This window comes from Urocitellus parryii, chromosome 7 (genome assembly GCF_045843805.1).
Source record: "Urocitellus parryii isolate mUroPar1 chromosome 7, mUroPar1.hap1, whole genome shotgun sequence".
NCBI lineage: Eukaryota > Metazoa > Chordata > Mammalia > Rodentia > Sciuridae > Urocitellus > Urocitellus parryii.
The window spans coordinates 115,679,442-115,692,610 of NC_135537.1; positions in this window are offsets into that span (position 1 = coordinate 115,679,442).

Sequence of the window (13,169 nt, forward strand, 5' to 3'; positions counted from 1 at the left end):
CTTATACTGATTCACACTGAATGGCATCTATGGCTGAAGTTTTGGGGTTGGGGATCAGTTGAAAGCACTACTGAATGTTAGTTACACCTATTGTGGATATACATTAAAACATTATGGTTGACATGAAAAAATGCATAAATTTGAACTGAAATTTTAAAATATAAATTTGTAAAGAAACATGATAAACTTCAAAATAGATCATGATTTTTTCAAAAGTGCCTATAAAATACAAGTTTTAAAATATTTTTTGGTGTGAATTTTTAAATGCCTAGGGTACTTTTTCATAGCAAGCTGCTATACAGATTGTCCAGTCTTTCTTGCACCAGTGGGCTGGCTGAGTATGCTTTTCTCACAACAATGGTTGACACACAAGAAGGAACACACAACTGCATAAACACATTTCAAGCACTGACCAAAGAAGTTTTTCACTCTCTGATTCACATTCCTAAGCCTAAGTAATAGATAACTATATTATTTACTACCCTTGAAAGATGAGAGAAAGGGAAATTAGATATGTGTGAACGTTAATAAAATTAAGTGAAGCAGCTAATTAGTATTCCAGTTGAACTAAGACGCTAGCTTAGAGTAGGTAATAAGAGTTGGTAGGCTAAGAGTTGCAAAGAAGTTTCATTGAGGAGATAGCAAACAATATTCCTAGGGCTACAATTTGAGCAACTTGAAGACCACTCCAAGGAGTCAGTGGACATTGGGAGAGACATTGTGTTGCATGGGAGGGTGCCCAGTTATAAATAACTATCATGTTTTAAGTATTATTACTATTATCATCATTATTGTTGTTATTACTGGAGTCAATGAAAATGCACAATGCTCTATTTCCCATGCTTAATAAAACAGACTGAATATTTGTGTTCCCCAGAATTTATATGTTGAAATCTAGTCCCCAGTGTGATAGTATTTGGAGATGGCTTTTGGAAAGTTATTAGGTCATAAGAGTCCTTGTGAATGGGATTAATGACCTTACAAAAGAGACTGCAGAAAGCTCTTTGTCTTGTTACTAGTTTGGGACTAGTAAACTGATTTGGTCTGAACCCCAGTTTTTAATTGTCATAAATATATTCTTACTAATATTTCTGTCTTAGTTCATCAACTGTAGTCATGAAGCATCTTTCATAGCAAACCCAGGCATTGAGACTATCCTATACTGACCTCACCACCCTTGGGATTCAGGAGAAAAGATGTTTTTCATACTGGCAATTGAACCCAATGGTATTTTACCACTGAGATTTTTATTATTTTTTTTTTAAATTTTGATATAGTGTCTCTCTAACGTATTGAGTGAGGATATTGCTTAACTACTGAAGTTGGCCTCAAACTTGCGATCCTCCTATATAGACCTCCCAAGTTGTTGGGATTATAGACCTGTACCACAAGCACCATCAGAGAAGAAATTTTAGAGATATTTTAATTTTTTATTTTAAAATATATCAAAATGGCTGTCATTTAGACAAAAACCTAAACCCTTAAAGAGAATATTTTAATTTGTGTGAAATATACAATACTGAGTATTTTTTATAATGATGGTTGTGACAATATGCTCAACCTCTGTTTTAGTCAGATTTTTTTGATGCTATGACCAAAATACCTGACAAGAACAATTTTAGAGGAAGAAAAGTTTATTTGGGGCTTCTGGTTTCAGATGTCTCAGTCCATAATTGGCTGATTCCATTCCTTAGGGCTCCAAGATAAGGCAAGACATCATAGCAGAAAGGTGTAGCAGAAGAAAGCAGGTTAGGACATGATAACATAGAACCAGAGAGAGAAAGACACAGCTCCTCTCACCAGGACAATATATATTCCCCAAAGTCATGCCCCCAATGACTGACCTTCTACAGTCACATTCCACCTGCCTACAGTTACCACCCAATTAATCCCTATCAGGAGATTAATACACTGTTTAGGTTAAGGCTTTTATAACTCAATCATTTCACCTCTAAACTTTCTTGCATTGTCTCAATGAGCTTTTCAAAGACATCTCATATCTAAACCATAATACCTATATAAAAAATGAGGTTTAAAACAGGATCAAGAAAACAAAGCTTGCTTCTAATAAAAGTATTTTCACCAGAGGTTGGATAATAGTACCACAATAAGTAACATGGGAGAAATAAATTCTAACATTCTACAACAGGAAAAGAAGGATTATAGTTTACAAAATATATTTTGCAGAGAACTAGAAGAGAGATTTGAAGTTTCTCAATACAAAGAAATAATAAGTATTTAAGGAGATATGAATACTAATTACTCTGATTTAATCATTATACTTTGTATACAGATATCAAGTTATTACATGTACCCTACAAATATTTACAACTATTATATGTTAATAAAATATTGATTTTTACTACTAAGATAGTTAAATTGAATTAAGTACCTTAGTGATTTGCCCTACATAGCTTAGTGCTAGTGCAAGTGTATTCAGATGAAACACATACGTGCATGTACATGCTCATACACACACACACACACACACTTCTACTACATTATTTAGCATTTTCAACACAGCTGCAACGTGTATTTATTGATTGCCTGTAAAATCAGAAATATATGTTCATTAAGTACTAGCTTGGCATATATTGTACATAATCACACATTTGAACCACAGTTGTTTGTGTCACTTTATAATCATGCAAATAATTACCAAACATCTGCATTACTCAGTAAACTATAGCTGTTATGTTTAATTACTTTATCAACTTTTTCATGTTGCTATGGAGGTTAAATTGCTAACTCCATCTTTGAGATTTTCATAATTATTTCCATCTTTTTCAATATATATGTGGAATGAATAAAACTGGGAAGCATGTGCAGACTAGTTAGTTTTTTCTTGCTATGTTTCCTATTCCCATCACTTCTGTATTATGCTGTGAAAATTTATCAAGTTCTCTCTAACATCTTCAAAGCATTCCTTAGCTCTGAAAATTAAAGGCAGAAGAATAAAATCTTTCATAAGATACAATTTCCACCTTCTGTCAGGAACTAACTGATTAGAAAACTCTTTACAAGTTAAACCAACTATTACATTTTTATGGTTCTGTGTATCTCCAAACATAAAGAATACAGCTTTCTCACTATAAACTATCTCCACAGAGTAAATACCAGCATGTACACAGCAGCACTCTGTGTAACAATTTGTCTTGTATCTATTTTTGTTTTTCTACAGTATCATTTTTATAGGCCTGCAAATTTCCCTAAGAATATGTCTGCATCTGAAATTACATATAACTTAAAATCATTTTATGATGAGCACTGTAAGTATGCCAACCATTCCATAAAGCACCAGAGCCCATCTTTATATTCTGAGTAAGAAACTTGGGTCATTAAAAGGAGTTACCTTAACATTTTCAGGTAACAGGTAATGTAAATTACTAAGGAAACACTCAGAATCTTAGTATAATTTGAACATTCTAGTTGCATTAAGAAACTGAAAACTATGTTGAAATTTGATAAAATCTTGAATCTTTATATGTACAAGTCTAACAGGCTAATTTTATCATCCTTCTTGGATTTATCTGATATATATAAATATGTATATATATATATATATATAGAGAGAGAGAGAGAGAGAGAGAGACAGAAATTTTTTAAATTTACATTTAAATGCCCTGGTCATTCTAAAATTACTTCTGAACAGAACAAAGCCTAAAAGAGTAGGGATTTTCAAACTTTGGGTATTGATATGCATAAATGTCCCTCATTGACTCACTCTTAAATATTCATTTAGCTAATTGTTGATTCAACATGAACTTAGAAGATTCCTGGCAAATCAATACCATATTTGTCAAAAATCTGCAATCACTTTGTAGATATTTCTCCAATACATAACTGAATAATTAGAAGCTAACAAAACAGTGCTTCAAGGTTTCCACAAATGTTGGTAAACGGATAAGTGAATGCAAGAAATAACACAAGGAAATGGGATGTAATCAATGCCATAGTATAAACAAACTACTAAAAAAATTCAAAAGCAGGGAAATTTAAATTTTCTCAAGCCCTTAGAGAGACAAAATTATTCTTTCTAAAATAAATAGCTTTATATGATAAAATGTAATGAAGTATCAAAACATGGCCAGATCATTTTAGACAACATTAAATGCTTTCTAAACTATTGATGACAGCTTCCCTTCTAGTTTTACTGCTTGTAGTCTGGACTTCTCCAAGCCAAACTTGCAGGTCTCTTTCTAGAACCACATTATATACACTCCCCACTATTCCAGTTTCTCTAGAATTAACTCCTTTACCATTAATATGGCATGAGTCTATCCAAGACTGCAACCTTGCTTAGTCCTCTGATTTTCTACCTCAGCACTTTCCCTTACTCCCTATATATGCCATATATATATATATATATATATATATATATATTGAATTTTATTTAGTTCTCCAATGCAGCATGTTTTATTTGGCTTCTGGATCTCTTGTATATATCACTGAATTTTCTCAAAATGTATTTCCCCACTTGTTTCCCTGGATAATTTCTAGTAAACCTCTTGTCTTTGACTAGTTGTCACTCCTTAAAACTGTATTACTTATGATTTTAAAATTGTATTATGTGGCTTTTCTGTGTCCTTACTTAGTACATATTCTTTACCTATGGTAGTATATCCCATAATTAATTTTATTTCTCTGTTTCACTATTAGACTAGAATCTTTTTGAGGTCACTAATTTCTTAGAATTTGTGTTAAATTTCTCACACTGTCTTAGATAAGAAGCTGATAAATATTATTTATTAATTTAATAAATATTGAAATGAACAAGAATCAACAATATATCCTGTGTTAAAGTGTTTCAAGTCTGAAATCTGCATCCTGAAAGAAGGTAAATTCTTAATTTAAATGTCATCTACTACTTATGAATCCTTATTCAGTCTTAATTAACTAATCCAATATTAGGGGAAATGTCAGATAATGCACATTGCAATTATTCTTTTATCTACTCAATATATAACTACATAAACAAAGATTAACAGTTTTTACTTCATCAAGTATTAAAAATATGATTATCCTTTGAATTAGAAATATAAAAGTATACTATCTTAAGCAGTATATTTGACTTTGTTGTTTATTATTCACACGTTTTGATCTATCATTAGTAGTTTACCCCTAAAAAGCTACATTCTACTTGTCTGAAAGAATATTTGATAAAGTTCTGAATCATAAACAGTGTTTCAAATATGTAAGTATGTAAGATCTTAGAACAGGTAAAATAAAGAAAATATAAGAATATATTATAAAAATATATAAAATATGACTCAATGGTATGTTCATATGTAGGTGGTATAGAAATGGAAATGAATATTATGACATATGATACAAAACTCTGGATTTGTACTGCAAAACCATGTAGGAGATAGGTGTTAACTCTGTTTAATTCTCCTCCTCCTCTACCTCATAAGCTTTAAAAAAGACACGTTTTTAACTTTTCCAACTTAAATATAATTTTATTTCATCACCTTAATTTTTAGACAAATAATAAATCGTGAGTAGATCACATTTGTTATAGAGAATGCAAAAATGTTGTTAATGATATACTTATTATTTTAACTTTGGCAAACTCAATTATTTCTACATGCAAAATAACTTATACCTCTACTTAAATCCTCAACTAAATATGTTGACATTGAAAGGTGCTGAAAAATATTCTCCACCCATATCTAACAATATGCTTTACTCAACTTTTTATAAGAAAGAACTTTTCTAATTTTAGATGTAATTGATGGTAACTTTTAGCTTCATGAAATTAAACAAAATGCATAAGCATCTAAGCCTCAGCTCAAAAGAAATCTAGGTAATATTCTGAGAGACAGCACTTTTTCATTTACAAATGCCTGAATGTGGGTAAGTAGGAAAACCTCAGTAACTTCCTTTATGTTTCCATGAAGTTCATATTGTCCTAATGTGAAACTGAAAACCTAACCTGATTGTTTATGAGCAATCATAGTTTACTTATGAAGAAAAGAGAAAACATATTTCAGGTGTCCTCAAATCTAGGAAAACATGATTTTCTTTAAACCCAAATATGTTAGCCTTTCTGGAGGCACTGTTCCTAGTTAAAATTCACCCCCTACCAACCTCATGCCTGCCTTGACCTCATGATAATCACATTACATGTATAAAGCAACAAGAAATGGAATGAGTAATTAGAAACCAGTGAAATCACCCCCTACCAACCTCATGCCTGCCTTGGCCTCATGATAATCACATTACATGTATAAAGCAACAAGAAATGGAATGAGTAATTAGAAACCAGTGAAATCCTAACTAACTTGTTCAGAGAAGGATTCAAAAGATTTCAAAGGGATTTGTGCAGATGACAAAAAGATAATCGACATGAGGCAGATGTGTGAAAATAAGAGGATTTTATGAAGGCTGACAATTTTGAGAATGCTTGAGTGTCTCACACTTCTAGGACCTCTCAGTGCGGTCAATGTAGATGAATCTTTGTGCACATATGTCACCTCACCTGTTTTTTCTATTACAGATTGGGGGTAAAGGGACCATGAGATAGCCAAGCTCATTCTCCTAGTTTGATAGATCCATAAATTGACCCAAGGAGCTAAGAACTGCAACTGCCTGTTGTGTGAACTATTTTCCCTGGTACTCATTGCTACCCATTGAGGTTGAATGCACCCAGGATATAGGATAACACAGCAAGAAGAAAACATTGAGATTGCAAGGCCTTCCTCCCAAAACCTAGTGAAAGAGACCAAGAAATAGGCAATGGCAGTAAAACAGGCAGTAAAGCAAACCAGGAACCATCAGTATGTTCGGTAAGAAAAAAGCACCAGTATTTTACTAAAAATGGAAAATGTAACAGAAAGAAGAGTCCAGGAATTCATTTTATACAAAAAAATTTTAAAACTTGTTATGAAATTACTTAAGATATAAAATAGAAATCTTGCTAAATGCTTACAAAATATTTATGTTTCTAGACTGCTTATTGACTTCAACAGCAGCTGAAAGTTGATGTCTGCCTCCACTCTGTCTTCTAAATCCCAATAGGTATATCAGTTTTCCAGAGGCTTAGGAGCCCAAGATCTGTTGTCTGCAATGTTTTGGAGATGCTAACATATTTTTTAAAAGCAGTTATTTTTACTTTCTACCTTTAACCATATAAGCATGATGTCATTTCTCCAAATTGAAATATTTTAGCCACTGTACTATTTTTCAAATATCTTCAAGATAAAGAACAACATACACACAAAAATTTGACTAATAGTTATTCATTTTCTCTAATGTATTAATGGTAAACAAAGACATGCAGTAAATATTTTAGATATGATTAATTTTTTTATATTTATTTCATGATCTTTTTGTGCATAGATTACCTCAAGTCTACCAAAAATCTGATGCTACAGAGACATGCTCCTGAGAAATGATGTCATCTCTATTCTGCAGTAGGTATCAAAAAATTTTCAATAATTTCTTGCATGTCATAAGGTAGTACAGAATGCTAGAAGATGGCATAATCCTTTTGAAAATGAAAAAAAAAAAAAAACACTTACCTGGTAGAATTCCCCCTCTGCATTGATATCTTACCAATTGTTCCCAGGTGGAATTTGGAGACAACTTTTGAATTCATAGATCTAACAGTATTATCTTTCACATTTTCATTTATGTAAACAACTTTATAAAATGTATACTGTTCAATGAAAAAAAAACTTCACAATCTCTTACTACGATTTTTGGTATCTTTTAACCATTCATTCAATTTTTGGAGAGACAATGATTCAATGTGCAAACTAAGAAACAGGATTTCTTTGGACACTCAGTCTTAAGTCTTGGAGTACAATTGGATTGATTTTTTCCCCCTGGTCCTGGGAACTTAATCCAGGACTCCCTGAATACTAGGAAAGCTCTCTACTGATTCCAAGCCTTGGGATTGATTTTTAACACAGTTTTTGTGGGACTTCAAAACAATACTTCTAGTGGGCTTGGGTTGTGGCTCAGTGGCAGAGTGCTTTCCTAGCATGTGTGAGGCACTGGGTTAGATTCTCAGAACCACATATAAACAAACAAAAATTAAAAGGTCCATCAACAACTAAAAACCAAACAATACCTCCAATCCAATGACATTATTTAAAGAAAATCCTTTTTTTATTAAAGTAGTAGAGATAAAGGCCAGCGAATTAATTTTGCAACCAACTTCTAGACATCTAAATATTTAACAACACTTTATTATTCTTTGCAGTCTAATTTCACCTTTTATTTTAGTTCCTCTTCATCTCCGGCCCAACTTTCTAATTGTTATAACTTGGTTTCAAGTCTTGCTCTCTCTTTTTTCCTTCTATAGCCCACATATAACAAAGTCATGTGTGGGCTGGATATAGTTATGCATGATCTCACAGCAGTTGCTAAATGCAGTGTATCAGCTCTTTCTTGGAGACCTGATGATTCAAGAATTATTTCCTCCAGATTTCCATTTTGAAGAGGTAACAATAGACTGGTAAAGGATGAGGGAAGGTCTACATTAATTCTCTGAAATAAGCTTCCAGCTTTTTTCAGCTTCAAAATTGAAAGAAGGGAACCTGCATATCCTACCACCTTCATTCTGATGGTGTATGGCTTGAATGTCTCTGCTTGGCTGACTGACCATTTTCCTCCCAAAAAGTTCTTGTAGCATTTGGAAAGCTTGCTCACTATCTACAAAGCAGATATAACCACCTGTGGTTACCCAACCTGAAAATCTTCACCCTGAGTAGGAAACCAGGTGCCACCTGAGAGCCATGAGTAGTCCTTCCACAGGAGGCATACATGCTGTTGCTGCTATGCCACCACCTGTCTCCAGTGCTCCCTGAGAGGTTCCAGCACATTTTATGGGTACTTAACAAAGACAATGGAGAGCAGGAATTAGCCTTTGCCATGACTGCCATTGAGGGTGTGGAATAAAGATACACTCATATGGTGTTGAGGAAAGCAGGCATTGATCTCACCGAGAGTGAGGTGGAATATATGGTCACCATGATGCAGAATCCACTCTAGTACAAGATCCCAGATAGGTTCTTAAACAGACAAAAGGACAAAAAAATACAGCCAGATTCTGGCCAGTGGTCTGGACAAGTTCCACAAAGACCCAAAGCAACTGAAGAAGATTAGGACCCACAGAGGGCCATGTCATTTCTATGACCCATGCATCTGAGACCAGCACACCAAGATCACTTTCCCCCTATATCTTCCATGGTAAGGCCAAAAAGAAATAAGTCAGTGGGACTTTTCTGATAATATTTCACACACATTAAAAGAAAAGAACCATGAATTGTAAATAGGCACAGAATGAGGTAGGTGCAGAGTGGGAAGCACATAGCTTCCTTTGATGTATTGTTTCTCCAGATACCTAAGAGAACAGGTTGGAGAATGAGGACCTCACTAGAAAAATCACAATAAGTAGCATCCCTATTTACATGAGTAAAGGGAGCTCTCAATTAATCCTTGTATAGTCTTGATTCTTTCTCCCCAAAGAGTTACAAATAGACAGGAATTTTTAGCCTTTTAGGAAGATTAATTGCACTGTTTTATGGGCCATTTATCATGTAGTATTCATTGACCTGCATATTATCAGATAATTACTGTGATACAAAACAGCTTTCATAAGAACAATCAAACTACAAACACATACACAGACACACACACACACACACACACACAGATAACTAATCATATATCAATAATGTTCAAATGATAAGTTGGCTTCATACATTATAATCAGCTTTCACAACTCCAAGTAAACTGTCAAAAGTTTTCATGGTTGTTAGACAACATGAAGTTCTCTAATAAACCCTTTTTACTTTAGGCTATGACTCCTCTTACTTTTCATTCCAAACACTTTTCTTTAAAAGTGTATATGCTGTATTTTTTCCTAAACACCCACTTGTGGCTCTGCCTACATCAATCTATTTTAGCCCTCATTAATCTCTCATTGACCTTCACAGTACTCATTCCACCAGCGAATTGAAACACTCATTTTACTTGACTTTTGAGCAGCAGTTAATAGTGTTCACCAATTCCTCATTCTTAAACACTGTTTCTTTGTGCTTATGCCTCCTCATTTTTAGTCCCCAGATACCTAAATTTTGAATTCTAAATTGGATCTGAGGATCCTTGACTTTCTCATTCTATTCTCTTTCCCTAGGCAACCTCATCTATCCATTTCCTTAAACTTTATCATCTTCTAAAATGCAAGAGCCAATAAACCAAAACTTCCACCCTGAATCTCCTCTCAATTCCTGACCCATATATTCAACCTCCTGCTTGGCATCTTAGCTTGGGAGTTTCAGTGGGTAAGCAACATATATGTGGTACTTAACTGTGTCCTCTCAACCTACCTCACTTGGTGCTGTTCTATTGAAAGTGGTTTATACCAACAACCTTCTGCAACTGTACCTGAGAAAGTGTCAGAAAGTTAACCCATCAGCGAGCCTTTTCTTCTTACAAAGAGCTTAACCACCAAACCTTTTTTTCTTTTTCCAAACCTATAAGTAACTAGTCTTGAATAATTTGATAATTTCAATCATATATAATGCCAGTCTAAATATGATATGTCAAGAGCTTTGTAATGTTTTGAACAACCAATAAAAAACAATGCCAGTCTACGTACTGAATTTAAAATGACTTGTTAGATTTGAAGAGGTAGCCTTCAGAATGGGAGAAAATATTTGCAAACTATTGATCTGACAAAGAATTTTAGAACAATTCAACATCAAAAAATATTCTGATTTAAAATGAATGAATTAATTAATCTGTACCAGCTTAATCTGTATAGACATTTCTCAAAAGAAGACATACAAATGGACTAACAAGTATGTGAAAAATGCTCAACATCACTAATCATCAGAAAAATGAAAATCAAAACCACCATGATATATCACTCTGCCCCAGCTGGAATGATTATTAAACAAAAGACAAAAGTAGAAAATGCTAGCAAGGATGAGGATAAAAGGAACTCTTATACACTGTCGGTGGAATGTAAGTCAGTACAACAATTGTGGAAAACTTTATGGAGAAATTTCAAACAATAAAATAGAATTACCATATGATCCAACAACCCCACTTGTGTGTGTATATCCAAAAGAAAAGAAATCAGTATGCTGAAGAGATATCTTGGCTATTGTTAGTATTGATGCAATAAACATAGAAATGCAGATATTAATCAAACTAGATGTTCCCATTAGATGAATGAATAAAGAAGACTTCACACACACAATGGAATATTATTTAGTCATGAGAAAAGAATGACATTCTCTCATTTGCCTCAAAACAGATGGCACTGGAGGATACTGTGTTGAGTAAAATAAACCTGGCAAAAAAAGACAAATACTATGTGCTCTCGCTCATAAGTAGAAGCTAAATAAGTTGAAGCAGAAGGGAAGGAGAAAAGACAGGAAAAGGAGAAAGAGAAAAAGAGAAAGAAAATAGAACAAGGAGAAAGAGAAAAAGAGAAAGGAAAAAATAGTAAAAGGCTGGTGATAGGTAACAAAAATAGAATTAGATAGGAGGAATAATTTCTAGGATTCTACTACACAAAAGGGAAATTATAGTGAGCAATCATTTATTGTATATTTCAAAATAACTAAATGGATTTTGAACGTTCTTTATAGAAATTGAGGCTTGAGGTGATGAATATACTAATTATCCTGGTTTGATCATTATACATTGCATAATTGTATTGAAATATCACAGTATTCCCCATAAAAATATGTTATAAATGTATGCCAATTAAAAACTTTTTATAATCTGCATGCTACTTTGATTACCTCCTTCTTTCAAATATACTTTCTTTCTATCCTGCTCATTTCTTAGAAATGTTCTTGTCTTTAATTCCATCTTATCCATTGAGAAATATTCTAAACCTCAATGGTAATATCCACAACAAAATATCACCAAATTTTTTTGAGAGCTCAAAATTAACAATGCCATAGACATATTATGATTGTAAAAAATATGATGGTATAGTGATCTCCAAGTATTTTGACTATCATCATTTGTAAAGGTTTTTTATGAAAAAGTTACTCTTTATAATTTATGTATTTATGCTTATTTATTTTTAAATTATATTCATGCATTAACATACTATCTTCAGCATATAAACACAAAAATACACATTTTAAATGAGCTAAATTAAATAAAAAATATTCTAAAATATTTTTTTTTATTTTTTTTTTGTAAATTTGGTATCAATACAAAACCAATTTTACTTCATTAGAATGCATTTATTTTACCGAATTTTAACAGCTATAATAGATGAAAAAAAAAGTATCTCTCATCTCTTAAATCACTTACATGGAAGTAGTTCTTCACATACTGAGCTTACTGACACTGACACTGATTATCCAATCCCATCTAAAGCTTATGCAGTAGTTTTTAAAGCTGTTTAGTATATATCCTAAATTAATCAAAAAGAAAATAAAGCCTAAAACAAAACCCCATTTCCCTTTACTTATTTTTTGTTGTTTGGGAACTGTTGGGAGTGGCAACTGAATCATGGGTCTTGAACTCTTCTTTGATGCTCCTCTGGAGTACTCTTAGTTCGAAGGTGCTGATAAAAGATTGCCCAGTTGCTAAGTGATGCCCTGTTCAAAAAGGGGTTCTGTGCCAGCCATAAAATTTTAGCTGTTCTTCACCTCAGTTTTAAAAGCCATCTTCCCAGGCATAGAGCGTTATGGGCATAAGCTGATAATTATAATTGGGCTGCACAGAAGTTTATCCTTCTCTATGATTGCTTTGAAGAAACTTCCTCACAATAAATCTTTTTTGATGTTTAAACCTATATAATAAACGTGCTGAGCTGACTCATTGTCACTGTACTCCATTAAAATGAGGTGCCCACTGGGTCCCACCCTTTTCTGTTTGTGTGTGTCTATTTTTTTTTCCTAATCCCCCATGGCCCTTCCTCAAGTTTCCTGAATTAATTGTCCTGCAGGTCCCAACAGGAAACAAAGCAAACATTATTTTCACATGTATTATTCAACATTTGACTAATGATCTTTTAGCCAGTGTAATAATACAAGAACAGCAGCAGCAAAAGATGTAAGGATTGGGAAGAAAGAAACAAGAGTTGTCACTATTCACAAGCAATATAATTATGAACACAGAAAATTCAGTTATCTATATCTTCAATGTTCATCATCTTAACTACTATGCTATGCTACCTGTCT